General features: G+C 35.8%; 1 protein-coding gene across 2 annotated transcripts in view; it reads right to left on the bottom strand.

Moving 5' to 3' along the window:
• LOC140171149 (ras association domain-containing protein 2-like) overlaps positions 1 to 6,912 on the bottom strand; it is a 56,617-nt gene extending 49,705 nt beyond the window's left edge. For both annotated transcript variants that reach the window (XM_072194335.1, XM_072194336.1), the window contains exon 1: positions 6,771 to 6,912. The gene's annotated coding sequence lies outside the window, so the exon portion shown is untranslated. The remainder of the gene's footprint in view (positions 1 to 6,770) is intronic.
• Positions 6,913 to 22,244: the final 15,332 nt, after the last annotated feature.

The raw sequence follows: 22,244 nt of genomic DNA, 5'->3' as shown, positions 1-22,244 counted from the left end.
GTAGACCTACAATCTATGTTATGTATTAGCCTATACTGATAGCAACATTACATAAAAGCCCACCATAAAAACAAACCCACAAGAATTATTTTTTTCAGTGTCGAAAAGAAAAACATTTAGACTACATTGAACTGCCATTCGTATATGATTGAGTGAAGTGTGCAGAATTTGACAGCCATTCCACTCCCGATTTCACTAGACCAGTAGATCGTAAATTACCTTTTAATTCATTGTTTATGGAGAGCTGCAAGGATGTGTGCATAATTATTTAAGGTACTTTTCCTCATATTTGGCAATTTTATTCCCAAAAGAAATCTCAAAATCATTTATTTCTAGCTAAATGTTCACCAGCTGGAGGCGTCGCGATCGGTAGTGCTGCAATGTTTATGAACAGTCAACCAGTGTTGCCACTAAGGAAGGAGCCCAAAATCCCGCCCAAAGTTCACCTTATTCCTTACAATGTGTTTCAATGGGGAAGAAATTAATGGAAAATTCCCTTTGAAGTTTTTGGGCTCGCAAAAGTAGCTTTTGGGTCTGCTTTTGGGCTTGAAATAGTAGGACAGAAAACACGCTTCTCAAGATGCCGATGAGAGCGGAAATCGGTGATCTGAGGGTCTATGGAACGGCTAGAAAAATTTTGGGGCTTCTGAGCGGGCTAACAATGAATTTAGAGGGTCTAAGGAACGGCCAGCGGCTCTGAAAAAGGGGGTCGTCGCCGCGGCACATACCCGTATAGCTGGGAAATGTGAGTGCCCCCCCCGGGCCTACGCCCCTATGCTTAACAAACATGAGAAATGTAAACCTATAATATGCCTCTGGGGAGGACTGGTTTCAAGAGTTTTACTTGAACAAGCACTTCCAGGACTTGAGTATTCTTTTTAACCTCAGACAAATTACAGCAGGGAAGTACTAAACACAAGAGATGCCTTTGCTTTAGGGAACAAACTGTAAGTTTGATGACATTCTATAACTAAAGTGCTTTCATTAAAGGAGACTGACCCATCCCTGAAATGTAAGTGTGAAATGTTGGAAATTCCAACCAGAAAGATCAACTTTTTGCATCATATTTTACATGTTTTTTACAAGACTTTTTGACCCTCTCCCTCATAACTATTTGACTTCCGTTTAAAAGATATCATCAAACTTATGGTTTGTACCCTTATGGGAACTAGAAGTTATAGGCCTACATGTAGGCTCAACAAAGTTGACATAGTTGCAAACAAAGTTTAGGAGATAAATCTATTAAACGTGAGGAGAGTGGAGGGACCATTCCAACACACCACCACTGCACAAAATTTACCTACAGGTTATAACGACAAAACAAATGTACAATGTACAAAAATGTATTGTAATCTGTGATTCAAAAGAATTCATTCAAATCCCATGGTGAGTTGAATGATACACTGCAGATATTCTTGTTTTCCAACCAAGGTAAATTAGGTAACAATTGAAGACTTTGGACTGTAGAGTGTGGACATTTTGGCCTCTCAAATCAAACAAGTCAACAAAGCAACAGATCAACATGAAAGTACTCTACAGCAAACACTACACCACTACCACGATAGACAAGTATTCATTATATTTCTAAATTCTAAATGCTGGTTTTATACTCTCATGATGTTGCTTTTCCTACAATTGTTACGTCATATACCTATCTTTGTGTTGCAGAACTGTCTGTTCTCATCAATTTTAAGGCTTGCTCAGATAGCCCTATCAAAGCGCCGATTTTTAAACACCCTATGCTTAGATACACTGTATACTCTGAGAACTGCTCAAATCCTGTGGTAGGGTTATGTTCAAACAGTGAGCTTACCTCTGTGTTAGCGTAACACAGAGTAGTGTAAGGTCATCATTTAACACTGATACTTGTCCACCAGTCATCAACTCTAAGTCTAAGCACTCCGTAATATCTCTGCAGCAATCACTTTGTGTTAGTGCGCTACCACAGAGATTTCTCTGTGTAATATCTTTCTTGATCTACTATATTCATCGCTTAACAAAGTCATTTTGGGTGGGCGCTTATTTTTTACCTCGTTTACCTAATTTTTTCGCAAGGGGCGATTATTAGAGACCAATTTACGTATGTTATAAAAGGGTTCTGTAGTAGCTTTTCTGATGCAGAAAATGTAAATTGCAAGTTTACGCAGGACTTGTAGTCCTGCAGCTATTTCACTGTATCAACATCTACCTGTCACTTCAACATTAATTAATGGTACCTTTAGCAAATTGAAAATACCCTGGGTGGGCGCTTATTGGGGCACAGTACTTTACTCCAAGCCCATATGAACAAGGGTTTTAATACTATAGTGAAAAAAAATCAGAAAAATATGAAGATCAAGAGATCTCAAGCTAATTTTTTCAGTACTTGCAGAGAATTACCTCTTCTTTGATGAAATGCTATTCGGAGAGTCAGGTGACGTTGGCGCGCAAAAATACAGGCATGTAAAAACGTGCGAAAATAGGAAATTTTGACCTTTGACCTCTGTTAACTCAGTGCGCCAGGAAGTACACCTTGACTTTCCTCCACCTAACAACAACAAACAAAGCCAATATGGATGTGACCTTCTGACCTGAGGAAAGGTGCAGGAAGTTGTCAATAGGGGCATCTGACAACAACCAATGACAAACAACATGTTGTGTGCAAACTGTGCTGCATATAAATGACCTTCTTTTTGTGAAGTCTTGAAAACCTGTTGAAATATTCTGTTGATGAAGTAAAAAAATGCACATGTCTAGAGGTACATGTAAGAAGCTCTGCAAAATGCCCAATTCGCACCTTGTATCTAGGTCGTATCACCTTTTCGATCAATCATTGTACAAAACTATTTTAAGCTCAAATTGTAGCTGGTAAATTATGGTAGATTTCTTTTTGAGGTATATGATCATGCATTATAATATTATCATTAGGCCTACTAGTCAAATCAGGTTTTTTTCATGATATCACCCGAATTTCTTAAATTAGAATTTCTTACCCTATACCAACCCCAGAGGGTTTCTCCCAGCCCTGGAATTAAGGATCTGAAGGGGCACAGCAACATATTTTTGAGCAAGTTGATAATTGCCAGGGATTTTCATTGAAAAGGGCAATTTGTATAATTTGTAATATTTCAATTTCTCAAAGTGAAGAAAACACAAACAAAATTTTCCTGTCAACAGATCAAGGATATTTCCCGAATCCGGATATGTCAACAACACAACACATTTAAACATAAATTATTGTTACAATTTTAAGCTTTATGCACACACACACACACAATGCAGAAATCATCCTGTATTAGCTACTTGCAGTTCCGCCATTATGCACTATGTCTTGGGAGAGCCTCGAACTGGCAGCTAGGATACATGAATGGGAATTGAACTAGTCATAACGTTCTGTGTAAGGTTACATAATTCTTCCTTTCATGTATGCTGCCAGTTCGAGGCTCTCCCGCACATATGCATAATGGCGGAACCTGCAAGTAGCTTAATATGGCATTCCTTTACCTTGCAATGAACTAGACATGCTGAACATAATTCTTGTTGAAAAGTTTCATTTGTTTTATTTTTCCCCCTTTTTAAGATTTATTATGTTTTCAGTGGCAGTGGCAGGATTTTTGTGGCGGGGGGGGGATTCAAAGGCAAAGTGAATTTTGGGTTTTTACTGGGGGGATTATCCCCCATGGCACCGTCACTGGCTAGAGGTTGCAATCTAATGAAGGGGCATGACCTATGGCGACTTTTTGGCGAGGTTACAGCAAGTGACATATTTTAAGGGCAGCATTGCAGTCAGGAGGGGTGGTTTCTCCCTGGTTGTAGGAATGTAGGTGTACAGAGATGTGCCAAATTTTGGGTACAATGTACCTGTTTAAAGCGATTTTTGGTATGGGTGGGCAAAATTAACCCTTAAAGCGACCAATGTGCGTAAATTTGGGTGCTATAAAAATGAAAAATTGGTACGGTATACTGATGGGTTGCAAAAAGAGCAAATATTACCAAAGTCAGGATTCATAAGTCTGCCTAGCAAATCCCCATACAAATTTGTTCGTAGATTCCCCCCCCAAAAAAAACCTTGATTTTGCACGGTACATGTACATAGTTTTAGGCTAAGTGAAAATCATACGTTTTTGGTGGGTATGTTCCCCCAGAATTTCGATGTGGTGGATCTGTGGGGAGCTGAAGGCGTACTGGTAAAAGGGGGTCTTTTGGAGCACAGTGAACAGTCAAAATCAAGGGTCTTTCTTAGCTTCCTGGTTGAAAATCGCCTGGGGAAAAACAGAAATTATGTGAGGAATGAGCAATTTAGGGGTCTTTTTAGAGCTGAAATAATCAAAGGTAATTCGGAGCTTTAGGAATTTAAGAATCGTTTTGGAGCTGCAAAATCCAAAAAGATCTTTCCAGGCATGCAGGGGACCATAACCATCATCATTTAAGTGCCCCCCTCCCAGATGTAGCCAGAGGTTTACGATGGTATAAAAATATAAAAATATCAAGTCATACGTAGAATTTTTTTTCAATTTGACTTTTCCTTCAGGTACCGGTACGACTAATTTTGCATTACAATTCGTGTAAATGATGTATGCACCATGTTATACATACTATAGGTGCCGATTGCCGACCAACATGTCATGTCGAGAACAACAAGTTGAACAACTGGTCGCCAGCCAAAGTTCCTGGTCTCCAGAGGTCTTGGGCTTGGCCGAGTTAATGTGCCTGCGAGTATTGACCGATTGTGCAAAGATTTAACAAAATAACTCCTCTGGAGATCGGGAACAATTCAGACAATATGTATGGGCATTTGAGCCAGGCATTGGTGTACAAACCCGTTTCTTCAACTTATAAAATAAAAAAAGTTACTACCGGGTATTTATACTACACAATGTATATTTTATAGCTATTACATAAATTCCTGTACTATATTCCCGGGACTATATTTTTAAAAAAGAAAATGCACGATTTGTAAAAATTGTGCAGTGCCAGTGTGTCATGTGTGCAAAGTGTGATACGGTCCGGGGGGCACTCAACTGAAACCGATTTTGGGAAAAATAGGGGCTTGATGAACTGAAATTTCAACATTTTTGGTGGGTCTTGTGAACTGAAATCGGGCCAAATTATAGGCTAGCCTTTGCCAAGCTAAAAAATTCCAAAGAGCTACAATTGCCAGAGTTTGAGGCTCAAAGAACTGGAGCATGTGATCCAAATGTGGGTCTTAAGGAACTATAAACGGGGAGCCTGAAAAAGGGACCCTGGCCTTGACCGCCGCACATACCCATACCCCATTTACATGTGAGTACCCCTCTGGGGATACGGTATAAATGTGAAGTCTTATTCAGATTCCCTTTTACAAATTAAGCGTACTGCTTGCCATCCAGCGCGTATTATTTGCACAAGGTCCAATGCACACGCTTGACGTCGCACACTTATACGCGATGGTCAAGCTGTCAAATGAAATCTGAATAAGAGTCTTATTAAGACTTTAATTTAGGACTACCCAACAGCCCTCGAATTAAGGATCTGAAGGGGCACGGCAACTTTTTTAGGGCAAGTTGATAATTGCCGTGGATTTTCACTGAAAAGGCAAGGCAGCACGGCAATTTGTAATATTTCAAAAGGGCATCAAGGCAACTGTTGAAAATTTGAGAAGGGCACCAAGGCAATTTTTCAAAAGTGAATAGATGCAAATTACCAATCACTGAATTCGACACCAAAGTAAAATTCGACTCTCATCTATACACTACAACTAACCTGATTTCCTAAAAACCTGCTTTATAATACAGTTTAATTTACTTAAATTTTGCGATCCCTAGTTCTGAGCTGCAAAACTGACTCGAAATGTAGCGATGAAACAGCTGTAACTTTGGTAATAATATTGATCAAATTCGCCGGGATAAAAACTATTTCGTGCAAAACATATCTAGAGATGGGCTCACATGTACAAGATAAGGCGATACCGGAAGGGTATCGCCATCGAGAAGTCAATGTTTGATAATCGAGAGAACAATTGATTTGCCCAGCGCTCAGATTTTGTTCACGACATCGATAGTACGTTGAAGGTATTTCTCTGACCAATCGAGAAAATGAAGTCAGATTTCTAGTAACCAGATAATGTATAAGCCGATGTGATTGGCTGAATATGTAATACGTAGGGGTAATGAATATTAATTCACAACAAACTATTGTGTATACTGTGATTGATAGCTGGGTTACGATGCTCAAAATAGCGATCGTGTTCAAGATTTTCGATTTAATTTTCCACAATTTTGCTGGGATTTAACCAGTAGGGCCTACTTGTTAATGATTTTATAATGAAGGGCAGGGCTGGCCGGCGAGGGCACCCACGGCAACTTCATTTAGGGGCACGGCAAGTGACTGCCGTCGGTAAAGGACATATTTTGAGGGCATTGCGGCAATGGGGGTGGGCACCCACGGCAATATGCCGTCGGTGCCGTGGGTTAATTCGAGGGCTGCTACCCAACCAAACAAACAAAAATTAAAAAGGTACACTTTTTGAAGTCCCACATTGCCACAACCGTAGTACAACATTGTACATCCCTAAAATCTTGGCTACTACGGGCCTAGCTCAACTGCTAAATTATTGCAGTGAATATAATCATTGATCATGCGACTTCCTATACTGTCCTACACCCGCATTCCCGGGTCCTAGTAATACTACAGTCATTGCTACACTACAGTACAAGTGTAAATGCGTATATTATTTGACATTTCTGAAATTGCAAGTTGTTACATGCTGTTTTTCGACCATTCAAACATGGTTCTGAAATCCATATCCTTACCAATTCTTAGCTCATCACGTCAATTTATCATATCCTTATAATTCCAAGAAATGCTCTGCAACGAAAAGAAGCTCAGAAGGTGATTTTTCAACTAAAAACATGGGCCGGGGTCCCACCTACTTCTTCACTCTACCCACAATCAAGCTGTTCCTCTCAATGATTGACAATATTTTCGGGCTGAAAATACCGGTTATTTCGTGCATTTCGTGTAATAAATTTTAATTAAATATAACTTCTCACATGAAGATTATATAGTATAAGCACAATTAAATGCTATTATTATTATTTAAATTATTAACAAAGAAAATTATTTGTTAAAAACATAAAAATTGATAATATTTACAACACTTGCAAGCTGCTAGAATTAGTCAAATGAGCATCAGCTGTTTGAGGGGTGAATCTATGAGAAAACTTGGCCAACTTCCTGGTTGACAGCGGCGCGGTGTTTACTCAGAGGGATTTTGATAATGTTGTGTTAGTGATTTTTCAATCACTAACAATCTCAGTAGGCATTCGTCCTTCCCTGGGATGAATTAGGCCTAGGCCTACTTGTTTAATTTTACTTGATTTAAAAAATGATCCTAAAATGTTTTTAAAAAATAGAATCACACTTTTTTTGCTTGCTTTTTTGAATTTTTGTATGTAGAATTTTCATACATGCCAGGTAGCCGGGTAATTGATCTTGGTTGTGCGTGAATAAGCTTGTATAGGCCCTACCCCATTGAGGTCAATGGTCATCGACTTTTATACTGCCTACAGTGAGTGCAGCTGTACTACACGCGTACACGCTAGTCCATACAGGACCAACGCAATGTAAAATGGTCAGATTATGAGTTCAAAGTGCACGGCCAATGTTCAAAGCGCATTCTAGCGACTATCATATCTGTTCAACACGTATTTTCAAGTGTATGAGACCACATCTGGTTTCTTGAGAAAAATTCATTTGCGGGAGATATTCATCAATTTCTAACCCAGTATTCGAAGATTTTCGTCTGATATCAAAATCGTGCATAGCAATTCACGTGTATCGATCCCGTGTATTCATTTTAGTGTCTCTGCTCCACCAAATAATTATTAGCCAGGCGGTGTCGGTGTGCGGAGCATGGCAACTTGTTTTAAAACTTTTAAAGTTTAAAAACTTTTAAATAATCATGGGCAGTCCAACTCTAGTACACAAAATTTCACCATTGCAATACTGGGCATTTAAAAAATGACTCTCAGCGGGACTCTCAGATCACAAGGGGCTTTGCAATAATTATGAGCCCCCTTTTAAGCCTTTTAGAGCATTTTATTTGAAACATACTAGTATTTGGCAACATTGTTTGATAACAAATTGGCTGGCAACGTATAACTTGGCCCAATCAATTATATTTTCTGAGGGTTGACATTCCTATTTTGCAACAGCTAACGAACTCTAAATAAAATCCCTAAAAAATGATGCGTCTGGTCCAGAGCGAAAACTGGGTGCGTTGTGGGCAAGGAAACAGACTTGAAGAATCATTCTTTCTTTCATTCCTTTTCTCCTTTCTTTCTTTCTTTCTTTCATTCCTTTTCTCCTTTTTTTTTTTCTTTCATTCCTTTTCTTCTTTCTTTCTTTCATTCATTTCTTTTTCTTCTTTCTTTCATTCCTTTTCTCCTTTCGTTCTTTCTTTCATTCCTTTTCTCCTTTCTTTCTTTCTTTTTCCTTTCCTTTCATTCCTTTTCTCCTTTCTTTCTTCTTTCTTTCTTTTTTTCTTTCTTTCATTCCTTTCTTTCTTTCTTTCATTCAAGCACTTGCATAGGGCCTGCACTTTGGCTCGACATTTGAAAGGGGTGTGAATTCATTTTTGGATACGCCCCTATTATAATTAGGTAATACTCGAACACATTCCCTATATGTATATACATGTACCACATGTAGTAAATCTGTCTGCTTTATCTGTATTGTGCCTTTCTTAAGCAAATAGTTAAACACGATTTCATCAAACATTATAACAATAGCTCTTTTACAGTGTGCAATCATCCCGGGCAATAATTGGGCAATAATAGAGGATGTGCGTGAAATTATTGATTAGCTCCATACAAAGGATTTGAACCGGTGTCCTTCACCGTAATCATGGCGCAATGCAGTGCATTCAATCAAAGTTGTCCTCAACCTATTTGATCCTATAGTGCATTTGTTATGTGTGTGAGACGAGCTGTCGCGGTAGATTGCAATAGCTTGTAATCATGCTTTTGTTGAATGAATTTGAGTACTCCGCCATATTTACGGTATGAACGTCATAATCTAGGTGATTATTTGCATTGGATGTCTTGAATACGCTGGCGAAGTTGTGTAATAATCGGATTAATGCTATAACAGTAGGTGAATACAAGTTTTGAATATATCGCGTTGCAAAGCCCCAGTGATCCCAGCGAAAGTGAAAAAAAAATCAAATTGTTACTTTTATAAAAAATTTTAATGAAAAAATGGCAAAAAACCCAAGAAAACGGCAGTATCGACGAAGTTGAAGCCCCATTCAAATAGGCCTACATGGAGCTAATTTATATATACTGTCAGTATATAAATTAAATCAGTTCAATTCACGCCGAGTGTCCTTGACAGGTTTGACTCTGCTTCAGCGGTCATGAAAGAATTCAAAAGATAACCTCTGCCCCAACAATCCCAAGCAATTGTCTGAAACTGCTCTTCGGATGATGATAGTCATGATCAAAAGATTATTACTGACTATATCATTGTACAAAATCTGAATTTTGATGATTTTTACGATCGTCCAGATGAAAAAATCACTGAATGGGCCGTTAGTTCCCTCCACTCCTTACCCTGGCAATATGAATCAAAGAAAAATAAAGAAAAAATTAAATAAAACAAGAAAAAAAAGACAAAGAAAAAGAAACAATAAAAGAAAAACAAATATGAAAAGTTCGAACAATATTTGGTTTATAAAATTAATGTGACCGTGATGAGGCTCGAACTCACCACCTTCCGATTTAAAGTTCGAAGCGCTCGTGTACCAAATTCTTACGCCTTACCAAGTGAGCTGTGCTCCTGAGATACGAAATAAAAATAAAATAATACACTGTATACCTGCTTGTGTCGGACTGTCGGTAATTGATTTGCTCAAATTCCATAATGGTACAGTGCAACAGAGCAAAAATGCCCAAAATTTAAAAGCTATATAATTTATGAACAATATACACTACACATAAAAATACTAATACAAGGGAATTTCAACATAAGAATCCAAACAATTAAGTACCAACATGCACAGCTTTGTCCTTATATCACATTTGGGTTTTTAACAAAATGTTATCAAACCTCTACTGTGATTGGCAGCTGCACAAGGCATCTCTTTGATAGCTGATAATGGCCATCCATTCAGCAAGTGGCTACTAACTGACCTTGACAGGCTTGAATGAGCACTGTCATCTGCTACACAACCATCACACTCTAGGACCTGGTCGCCTATATTAATTTACTAGTCAACATTTGCATAGGAACCGCATAGTCGGAGGCAAGGTTCATTATTGATTGGAGATTATATACGTATTTATTCAGCATCGAAGTGGTTACGTAATTCTCTTGGTTACCGGATCACGCTACTTTGGTATGCCTTCGAGTGCCATATACTTTATGTGGTGATCATTTCGATCGTGGTTCATTACTCTAGCGCGTGATCCCGTTGACATAGTAACATTACGTAACTTCGATACTGAATTACTAATACTAAGACAAGTAATATATATATATATATCGTGTGTTTGCGATTTATTCCGTAATCAATAAGTATGATGAACAAACGCATTTCTGGCAGAAGCACTCACAGCGTAGTGGTATTCGATCTGGACTGTTAAATAAAAGGTTGTGGGTTCGAACCCTGGTAGAATTTTAATTGGAATACATTTGTTTTTCTTTTGTTAAGGGCTGGGGTATGAACGTTTGGACAGTATTTATTTTGGGACATTAGAGCACATCAGACATATCGAATTGCATTCTGAATACGAAGAATGTCATTCTGATATCAAATAATTTTTTTTTTTAAATTCGCATTTTAATACACATTTTATGGCAAATCATTAAAAATTGATATTTTTGATATTTAACAGTACTTGAAGTAAACTTTATAAATCTGATGATTTATACTTAAAGTGTATGTAGGTGGGATGAAAAGCCGGCGATCAATTGAAAATTTTGACCTTTCGTATTGAAGATATGGTTTTTTTTCCCAAAAACACCAAAAGAAATTAGGTCTTTTTGGGAAAAAATCCATATCTTCAATATGAAAGGTCAAAATTTTCAATTGACTGTCGGCTTTTCCTCCCTGCTACATACACTTTAAGAATATATCATTAGATTTATATAATTTACTTCGAGGACTGTTATATATCAAAATTTGAAAAATATAAAATTTTTATAATTTGTCATAAAATTTGTAATATATTGTGATTTTCAAAAATGAAAATTATTTGATATCAGAAAGACATGCTTCGTATTCAGAATGCAATTCGATAGGTCTGAGGTGCTCTCATGTCCCACAAAAAATAATGTCGAAACGCAATAAACGCTCATTTTGGATCCCTTAAGTAAGAGGTAATAATTATGGCAATCATGAATCCGTCGTATAAAACTGAACACAGCTCAATCCATAATGCTATAACAGGGAGCACAGTACTTTGACAATGGAGTGAAAGACTATTATTATTGATTAGGCGCGGATTCTAAAAGTACAGCTCCTATGCGTGTGTAGCAAAAATTGGAATAGAATGTTTGGAATCATGTAACTAAAATACTAAATGCATTCTGCAAAATGTGCTCTTACCAATTTATAAAGCATTTCATTAGCTTTAATTTGACATATTGTTTGACATGTTTGGAATTATGGTAAATCATTAAATAAAATATTTATTAATTAATCAATTATGTCAATTAATAAAAATTTAATGCAAATATGCATATTTTCTCTGACAGAATTGTAGGATTTGACAAGAGCCATCTTTCTTGTAAGTTTGATTCTTATAACATACCGGTATCGTATTGCGTCCCGTTATAGTTGCAGAAAAATACGCGTGCAGGACACACATACGCACCCCCACCCCCCCCCCACACACACACACACCCAGAGGATCGTACCGCTTTACAATCGTATAACATTCATTGGCGCTAGTAGTAGTAAATTCCAATTTTCTTTGCTTTACCTCACTTGTTCTGCTCAAAATTAAAAGGGGACATATCTGACAGTAAAAGCTTACATTTTAAGGAAATTATGTTTAAATTTGCTTAAACAGCACAAAACAGATAAAGCAGACTAATGTACTATACATAGGCATATACATGTATGGTATGCCAGGGACTGTTTAAGAATATATCATTAGATTTATGATATTTACTTCGAGGACTGTTATATATCAAACATGTGAAAAATATCACATTTTAATAATTTGTCATAAAATTTGTATTATATCGTGAATTCCAAACAATGAAATTTATTTGATATCAGAAAGACATTCTTCGTATTCAGAATGCGTTTTCTTTGTCTTTTTTCTTTTCTTGTTTTATTTATTTTTTTCTTTATTTTTCTTTGATTTTTATTGCCAGGGTAAGGAGAGTAGGGAACTAAAGGCCCATTCAGTGATTTTTTGATTTTTTTTTTCATCCCGACGATCGTAAAAATCATCAAAATTCAGATTTTGGATACTAGACTGCGGAACTCAGTCTTCAATGATAGTCAGTAATTTTTATATTTTGGACATTATTATGACTATCATTTGAGGACTGAGTTCTTATGATCCGAGGAGCAGTTTCAGATAATTGCCTGGGATTATTGGGGCAGAGGTTATCTTTTGAATTCTTTCATGACCACTGAAGCATAGTCGAACCTGTCGAGGACACTCGGCGTGAATTGAAAGACCATGTCACTCGCCACAAAAGAATGTCAAAGGTCATAAAAGGCCTATGGCTGATTTTGTACGTTTCGTCATTGTCATAGATGTGCTAACATAGCTTGCTAGTGTAGTGGTTCAGCCGAAAGCCGTGTGTCTAAGACAAAAAAATAATGCATTTACGTGAGTCTGTAATTTATATACCGGTACTGACAGTATATAAATTAGCTACATGTATTTGAATGGGGCTTCAACTTCGTCAATACTGTCGTTTTCCTGTTTTGTTTTTTTGCCATTTGTTTTTCATTAAAAAATGTATACACGTAACAATTTGATTTTTGTTTTCACTTTCGCTGGGATCACTGAATGGGACTTTGTAGCGCGGATTATTCAAAACTTGTTTTTACCTACTGCTATATAGTATTAATCCGATTATTACATAACTTTGCCAGCGTATTCAAGACATAGGTTATGTAAGGGATAAACTGTACATGGGTATAGGGTATAGAGGCCCTGCATGCTTTTATCGATTGGCTCCAAACAAAGGATTTGAACCGGTGTCCTTCACCGTAATCACGGCGCAGTCCATTCAATCAAATGTCGTCAGTGTGCGAGACGAACGATGTATAAATCTGGAGGTCACATCATCACTTATCATGCTTATTGTAAAAAGTTTGTCCAATGCATATACTGTGTGTATTGTTCCCGGGTATTGTCAATGCAGTCAAGCAAACAGGTATTATATTTTGAAAAGGCCGCTATAGTATATTCACAGGGGTGTCTTGAATGGCCAATCATATGGGACATAATCAAATTGCAGTGACTGCTTCCTTTGTTACCACATGTCAGTCATCTTGTGATTATTGGACCATGTAAACCTGCAAAAAACGAGCCAAAGTGCAGGCCCTATGCTTCATTCAATGCTGCCTGTGACAAGCATGCACCATTTAAGGAAAAGAAAGTTAAAGGTTGTTTACCTGAATGGGTGAACAGTGAATTTTTGAGACTAAGTAAAGATAGGGACTACTATTTTTCAAAAGCACATAAGTCAAATAATGCTGAAGATTGGAGTAAAGCAAAGTCTCTTAGAAATAAAGTAAACAATATGAAATATTCACTGAAAAAGAGTTATTGTAACGAGGCTATAAATAACAACATAAATAATAGTAAAAATCTTTGGAAAGCAATTAAGAAAATTATACCAAACAAAACATCAAGTATACCTACAGCAGTTGTTAAAAAGAATGGTAATTACTCAGGTAACAAAAAGGATATGGCAAATGAGTTCAATGAGTTTTTCACTTCTATAGGTAATGAACTTGGAAGTAAATTTAATAATAACAATGATAATTATGTATGCACTTGTAATACAGTGTGGGCCAAAAACAACTTTACCCAATTTCAGAGGGTGGTTGCTCGAATTGTAGAAGAGCTATTCATAATATTGTTACATATTCTAAATGTATGTATTTCTAAAAGTATGTGATGAAGAAATGAAAGAAAAAGAAGCTAAATTAAGAAAATGGTGCTAGGTTTACGTCCGAGGGTCAAACATCACTTTGTCCACACGTAATTCAATGGTATGTGTCCGATTGCTAAGAGTACGGCATACATATGGTTAGACATTATTGGTAAACACGTTTGGCTTGTCTTTGAAAAGCGATGATTGTTTTACATGCATGAAAGAAATACAATCGATTTAAACCCCCATTTACTTGTCATGTACTCGAACTTCACTCCTGTTATTGACCAACAATTAGCATAACAATTACACAATTACAAAGGTTTCATCTGGCGCAATTTTTGAATTTTAAATAGGCCTTCGTGCATTTTGTGACTGCGTGTCTTATTTCTAAATAGGTTTGCAAGGTGTCAAGATAAGGCAATTCACATCACAAGAGATGACTTTTATGGCAGAGGTATACTTAATTAAGAACATAAAGCTTTTTGGTAGTGCAGCGTCAATTTCGGATTCGTTTCCCGAACGTAAGATCCCACCGAAACCTACCATAACTCTACACATGAACAACTTTCAAAACCTCGGAAGTGTGATGAATAGATGCAAAGCACGGAGCGGACGTCCAAGAACTGGTCGTTCAGCTGCAAATATTGCAGCGGTTCAAAGGGAACTTGCAGCTAACCGCAGAATCAGTTGTCGACGCAACAATTTGCCGAACATACCACAAACGCAATAAGTTCAATAATTTCAAACTTTCTTGTAGATAACATTTCGTAATGACAAAAAAATCAGGTCTGAGGTTACAATTGCTTTGCGCATATTTGAAGAGAATTGTGTTTATCTTTGCCATGTTTGCAGCGTGAAAGCTGCATATCATGACGAAATATCATAGCTTGACATTTAAATTGTTCATGTTTGATTTATTTGATTGTGTTATGTAAAATTGCTGAACAAATTTGTGCGTATACTGAGTGGTTCTCATTCTTTATATGAACTCGCCATTGCAAGTGATGCGATGTGACAGTTAGTAGGCCTTCGCGTGGACAAAGTTAATTTTGACTCTTTGATTTAAAACTAGCGTCACGTTTTTAATTTAATACATTTTTGGACAGTTTTTTCACCAAATACTCTAAAGAAAATGTTCTTTACGAATATTTGAAAACAATTTGCAGCAGACTTTTCAATTTTGAGATATGAATCTTTTAATTCGGGTAAAGTTGTTTTTGGCCCACACTGTACTGTATGTTCTCATCAAAATCATAGTGTAAACAAATTTAGTTTTAGAGCAATATCTAATGAATTTGTTCTTAAACAAATAAGTAAAATGCAAAATTGTAAATCATCAGGATTTGATCCATTCAATGTAAGGTTATTAAAGTTGGCTGCGCCTTTCATCTCAAAATGCCTTGTTCATATTTGCAACCTGTCTTTGAATGGGTCTACTTTTCCTGATGCATGGAAGAAGGCTAAAGTAACTCCAATATTTAAATCGGGTGATAAAACTAATGTTAGTAACTATAGACCTATCTCTGTATTACCAATTGTATCAAAGATCATTGAAAGAGCTGTTCATGATCAATTATATGAATATATGAGTAATGTAGGACTATTATCAAATGCTCAATCAGGATTTCGTCGGAATCATTCCGCAACAACAACCCTTCTAGATGTTCAAGATTACATTTTAAAGAATATGGATACAGGTTATGCTACAGGCGTTTTATTTATAGACTTAAAGAAAGCATTTGATACTGTAAATCATGATATTCTGATTAGGAAACTTAAACAATATGGGGTATGTGGGGATGAATTATTATGGTTTAAATCATACTTAAACAACAGAGAACAAATTGTTAATGTTAACTCAACTTTTTCTGACTTTAGGCCAATTGATATTGGTATTCCTCAGGGCTCAATTTTAGGTCCTTTACTGTTTATAATTTCTGTTAACTGTTTACCTATAAATGCTGTGTCTGAATGTAAAACTGTAATGTATGCAGATGATACCTCTTTATTGTGTAAAGCTAAAAATGAATCTGATCTTAAAATTCAAATGGAGTCATGTCTAAGTAGGGTATAATGGTTCAAAGTAAAACAAACTCACTTTAAATGTTGAAAAGACTAAGTTTGTGATCTTTGGTACAAACAAAATGCTTGAAAAGTTCAACAATGTACATTTAATATATAACAACAATGATATTGAAAGAGTAGATGAGTTTAAATATCTTGGTGTGAAATTTGATAACAAGCTGTCTTGGTCAGCTCATGTCGATAATGTTAGTAAAACTATTTCCAAAAGAACTGGCATAATAAAACGTATAAAATATTTCCTTCCATACAAAACCACTGTAATGTTATCCAATGCTCTTGTTATTCCCCACTTTGATTATGGAAGCATGGTCTGGTCAAATTTTAGTGTAGAGTACCATAATAGGCTTCAGGTACTTCATAATAATTTAGCTAGAATAATTCTCTCAGCAGATACCGTATAAGGACACCAACTAATGATTTAATGAATACATTGCAGTGAGTTAAACTTGATCGATGGCATAATACTCTATTAATGACTGTTTTTAAATGTTTAAAGAATGAATATCCATCATACTTATCTTCTCAATTTGATTTTGTTCATGATAACCATAATCATATAACTAGAAATCATACTTCTAATACATTGATTGTACCCAAATTTAAATCAAATTCAGGTCAACGTACTTTTCATGTCAGGGCAGCCTATGCATGGAATTCTTTGCCACCGACAGTAAGAGCTCAGATGGAAAATATGACTTTAGGCCAATTTCAATCAAAAATTAAAGAAATTTAGGCCTGTCTTTATCTATATTTTATTCATTTACTTGCTGATTTTTGTATATAAATATAATTATTGTATTTCTGTATTTTGAATCATGGTATTTATAATTATCTTGTAGTTGATGATACCATTATACTTATTTGTAATATATTGTAAATACATTGTAAATACTGTATGATACTTTGTAAATATTGTGTATCGTAATATATTTTGTTGCTATATAACATGTATCAATGAGGGCCTGCTTGAAAAGCAGTGCTTGTCACTGAAGCAGTATAACCCTCAATAAAGAAAGAATAAATAATAAATAATAATAATAAATTCCTTTTCTCCTTTCTATCTTTCATTCCTTTTCTCCTTTCGTTCTTTCCTTTATTCCTTTTCTCCTTTCGTTCTTTCTTTCATTCCTTTTCTCCTTTCGTTCTTCCTTTCATTCCTTTTCTCCTATTTTTCATTCCTTTTCTTTCTTCCTTTCCTTCATTCCTTTTTCCTTTCTTTCTTTCTTTCATTCCTTTTCTCCTTTCGTTCTTTTTTCATTCCTTTTCATCTTTCTTTCCTTCATTCCTTTTCTCCTTTCTTTCTTTCTTTCATTCCTTTTCTCCTTTCTTTCTTTCATTCCTTTTCTCCTTTCGTTATTTCTTTCATTCCTTTTCTTTCTTCCTTTCCTTCATTCCTTCATTCCTTTTCTTTCTATCTTTCTTTCATTCCTTTCCTCCTTTCTTTCTTCTTTCTTTCTTTCTTTCATTCCTTTCTTTTTCCTTCATTCCTTTTCTCCTTTCTTTCTTTCATTCCTTTTCTCCTTTCGTTCTTTCTTTCATTCCATTTCTCCTTTCGTTCTTTCTTTCATTCCTTTTCTCCTTTCTTCCTTTCATTCCTTTTCTGCTTTCTTTCTTCTTTCATTCCTTTTCTTCTTCCTTTCTTTCTTTCATTGCTTTTCTCCTTTCGTTCTTTCTTTCATTCCTTTTCTCCTTTCTTTCTTTCATTTCTTTTCTCCTTCCGTTCTTTCTTTCTTTCATTCCTTTTCTCCTTTCGTTCTTTCTTTCATTCCTTTTCTCCTTTCTTTCTTTCATTCCTTTTCTCTTTTTTCTTTCTTTCATTCCTTTTCTTCTTTCTTTCTTTCCTTCATTCCTTTTCTTTCTTTCAATCGTTTCTTTCTTTCTTTCATTCCTTTTCTCCTTTCTTTCATTCCTTTCTTTCTTTCTTTCCCCTTTCGTTCTTTCCTTCATTACTTTTCTCCTTCCTTTCTTTCATTCCTTTTCTCCTTTCTTTCTTTCTTTTATTCCCTTTCTCCTTTCTTTCATTCCTTTTCTCCTTTTTTCTTTCTTTCATTCCTTTTCTTCTTCCTTTCTTTCCGTCAATCCTTTTCTCCTTTCTTTCTTTCATTCTTTTTTCCTTTCGTTCTTTCATTCCTTTTCTCCTTTCTTTCATTCCTTTTCTCTTTTTTTCTTTCATTCATTCCTTTTCTTCTTCCTTTCTTTCCTTCTTTCCTTTTCTCCTTTCTATCATTCATTTTCTTCTTTCTTCCTTCCTTTCTTTCTTTCTTTCTTTCTTTCATTCCTTTCTTTCTTTCTTTCTTTCTTTGCCCCTTTCGTTCTTTCCTTCATTCCTTTTCTCCGTTCTTTCTTTCTTTCATTCCTTTTCTCCTTTCGTTCTTTCTTTCATTCATTTTCTCTTTCCTTTCTTTCTTTCATTCCTTTTCTCCCGGGTTTTCTCCTTCTTTCTTTCTTTCATTCCTTTTCTCCTTTCTTTCATTCCTTTTCTTTCTTCCTTTCCTTCATTCCTTTTCTTTCTTCCTTTCCTTCATTCCTTTTCTCCTTTCTTTCTTCTTTCTTTCTTTCTTTCATTCCTTTCTTTCTTTCCTTCATTCCTTTTCTCCTTTCTTTCTTTCTTTCTTTCTTTCCTTTTCTCCTTTCTTTCTTTCTTTCTTTCTTTCATTCCTTTTGTCTTTTCGTTCTTTGTTTCATTCCTTTTCTCCTTTCGTTCTTTCTTTTATTCCTTTTCTCCTTTTCTTTCTTTCTTTCAATCCTTTTCTCCTTTCTTTCTTTCTTTCTTTCTTTCTTTCTTTCATTCCTTTTCTCCTTCCTTTCTTTCTTTCTTTCTTTCATTCATTCCTTTTTTCCTTTCGTTCTTTCTTTCATTCCTTTTCTCCTTTCTTTCTTTCATTCCTTTTCTCTTTTTTCTTTCTTTCATTTATTTTCTTCTTTCTTTCTTTCCTTCATTCCTTTTCTTCTTTCTTTCATTCCTTTACTCCTTTCCTTCTTTCATTCCTTTTCTCCTTTTTTCTTTCTTTCGATCCTTTTCTTCTTCTTTTCTTTCTTTCATTCCTTTTCTCCTTTCTTTCTTCTCTCTTTCTTTCTTTCATTCCTACCTTTCTTTCTTTTCCCCTTTCGTACTTTCCTTCTTTCCTTTTCTTCTTTCTTTCATTCCTTTACTCCTTTCATTCCTTTTCTCCTTTCTTTCATTCCTTTTCTCCTTTCTTTCTTTCTTTTTTTCATTCCTTATCTCCTTTCTTTCTTTCTTTCATTCATTTTCTCCTTTCTTTCATTCATTTTCTCCTTTCTTTCAATCCTTTTCTCCTTTCTTTCTTTCATTCCTTTTCTTCTTCCTTTCTTTCCTTCATTCCTTTTCTCCTTTCTTTCTTTCATTCCTTTTCTCCTTTCGTTCTTTCATTCCATTTCTCCTTTCTTTCTTTCTTTCGATCCTTTTCTTCTTATTTTCTTTCTTTCATTCCTTTTCTCCTTTTTTCTTTCTTTCATTCCCTTTCTCCTTTCTTTCACTCCTTATCTTCTTTCTTTTCTCCTTTCTTTCTTTCTTTCGATCTTTTCTCCTTTCTTTCTTTCATTCCTTTTCTCCTGTCTTTCTTTCATTCCTTTTCTCCTTTCTTTCTTTCTTTCATTCCTTTTCTACTTTCTTTCTTTCATTCCTTTTCTCCTTTCGTTCTTTCCTTCATTCCTTTTCTCCTTCTTTCTTTCATTCCTTTTCTCCTTTCGTTATTTCTTTCATTTCTTTTCTCCTTTTTTCTTTCTTTCTTTCAGAAAGAAGAAAAGGTTCTTCTTTCTTTCTTTCATTCTTTTCTCCTTTCTTTTTTCTTTCTTTCATTCTTTTCTCCTTTCTTTCTTTCATTCCTTATCTGCTTTCGTTCTTTCTTTTTTCTTTCATTCCCTTTCTCCTTTCTTTCTTTCCTTTTCTTTTTCTCCTTCTTTCTTACATTCCTTTTCTCCTTTCATTATTTCTTTCATTCCTTTTCTCCTTTCGTTATTTCTTTCATTCCTTTTCTCCTTACGTTCTTTCTTTCATTCCTTTTCTCATTTCTTTCTTTCATTCCTTTCTTTCTTTCATTCCTTTTGTCCTTTCGTTTTTTCTTTCATTCCTTTACTCCATTCTTTCTTTCTTTCATTCCTTTTCTCCTTTTTTTCTTTCATTCCTTTTCTCCTTTTTTCTTTCTTTCATTCCCTTGCTTCTTTCTTTCTATCATTCATTCTTTTTCTCCTTTCTTTCTTTTTTGTTTCTTTCTTTCATTCCTTTTCTCCTTTCTTTCATTCCTTTTCTCATTTCTTTCTTTCTTTCATTCCTTTTCTCCTTTCTTTATTTCATTCCTTTTCTCCATTCTTTCTTTCATTCCTTTTCTCCTTTCTTTCTTTCATTTCTTTACTCCTTTCGTTCTTTCTTTCATTCCTTTTCTCCTTTCGTTCTTTTCTTCATTGCTTTTCTCCTTACGTTCTTTCTTTCATTCCTTTTCTCCTTTGAACCTGATGTACAATGTAACTAATTTATCATGTAACTTTTGATTCCATGCATTGCTTTTAATTTATTAGCTGCGGGTAGCAGCTCTATAAGTCACCATGTCTCTCCGTTAGTCTGTTAGTCCGTTAGTCTGTTAGTCCGTTAGTCCGTTAGTAACAAACGCTAAAAGATGCTGTTACGTCAACATCGTTTGTCGTATGGCTATGGTACTTGGTGAGGGGGAGGGCCTATACCGGCCCCATACTGGAAAAGAGTTTCGTCCCGAAATATGCTAATTAGGTCATTAAAGGGGCATTACACGATTTCCAACAATTTCTAAAAAATGCTGTTACGTCAACATCGTTTGTCGCACGGCTATGGTACTTGGTGAGGGGAAGGCAGGTACCGGCCCCATACTGGAAAAGAGTTTCGTCCCGAAATATGCTAATTAGGTCATTAAAGGGCATTACACGATTTTCAACAATTTCTAAAAAATGCTGTTACGTCAACATCGTTTGTCGCATGGCTATGGTACTACTTGGTGAGGGACAGGGCCTGTAGGGCAATTAAGGGAAATTTGGGAAAAGTGGGGAACATGAGGGAAATTGGGGAATGGGGGAAATTAAGGAAAATTTTGGGGAATTAAGGAAATTGAGGAAATTCAGGTGAATTAATTGATTTTGTGGGCAATTAAGGGGAATTGGGGGAAATTGAGGGGAATTAAGGGAAATTTGGGGAAATTGAGGAGAATTAAGGGAAATTGAGGGAAATTCAGGTGAATTAAGGAAATTCGGGAAAATGAGGGGAAATTGAGGGAGAATTGGGAACATTGAGGGAATTTAAGGGAAATTGAAGAGAATTATGGGAAATTGAGGAAATTCAGGTGAATTAAGGAAATTGATAAGAATTAAGGAAATTTGGGAAAATAGAGGGCAGTTAAGGAAATTTGGGAAAATGAGGGGAAATTGAGGGAAATTGGGAACATTGAGGAAGTTAAGGGAAATTGAAGAGAATTAAGGGAAATTCTGGTGAATTAAGGGAAATTGACAAAATTAGGGGATTTAACACTTGATGTCAAGGCGCTTTTCCCCGAAAATCGTGTGGACATCAAAAGTGTCGAAATCGGTTTCGAACACTTTCGATGTCAAGACGCTTTTTTCCGAAAATCGTGTGGACATCAAAAGTGTCGAAATCAGTTTCGAACACTTTCGATGTCAAGACGCTTTTTCCGAAAATCGTGTGGACATCAAAAGTGTCGAAATCGGTTTCGAACACTTTTGATGTCAAGACGCTTTTTCCCGAAAATCGTTTGGACATCAAAAGTGTCGAAATCGGTTTCGAACACTTTTGATGTCAAGACGCTTTTGCCCCGAAAATCGTTTGGACATCAAAAGTGTCGAAATCGGTTTCGAACACTTTTGATGTCAAGACGCTTTTCCCCGAAAATCGGTTGGACATCAAAGTGTCCGAAATCGGTTTCGAACACTTTCGATGTCAAGACGCTTTTTTCCGAAAATCGTTTGGACATCAAGTGTCGAAATCGGTTTCGAACACTTTTGATGTCAAGACGCTTTTTTCCGAAAATCGTTTGGACATCAAAAGTGTCGAAATCAGTTTCGAA

The sequence above is a fragment of the Amphiura filiformis genome, chromosome 15, assembly GCF_039555335.1.
Source record: "Amphiura filiformis chromosome 15, Afil_fr2py, whole genome shotgun sequence".
NCBI classification, from domain to species: domain Eukaryota; kingdom Metazoa; phylum Echinodermata; class Ophiuroidea; order Amphilepidida; family Amphiuridae; genus Amphiura; species Amphiura filiformis.
Note: the sequence above shows the minus strand (reverse complement) of the source record. Positions and strands in the feature narration are given on the sequence as shown.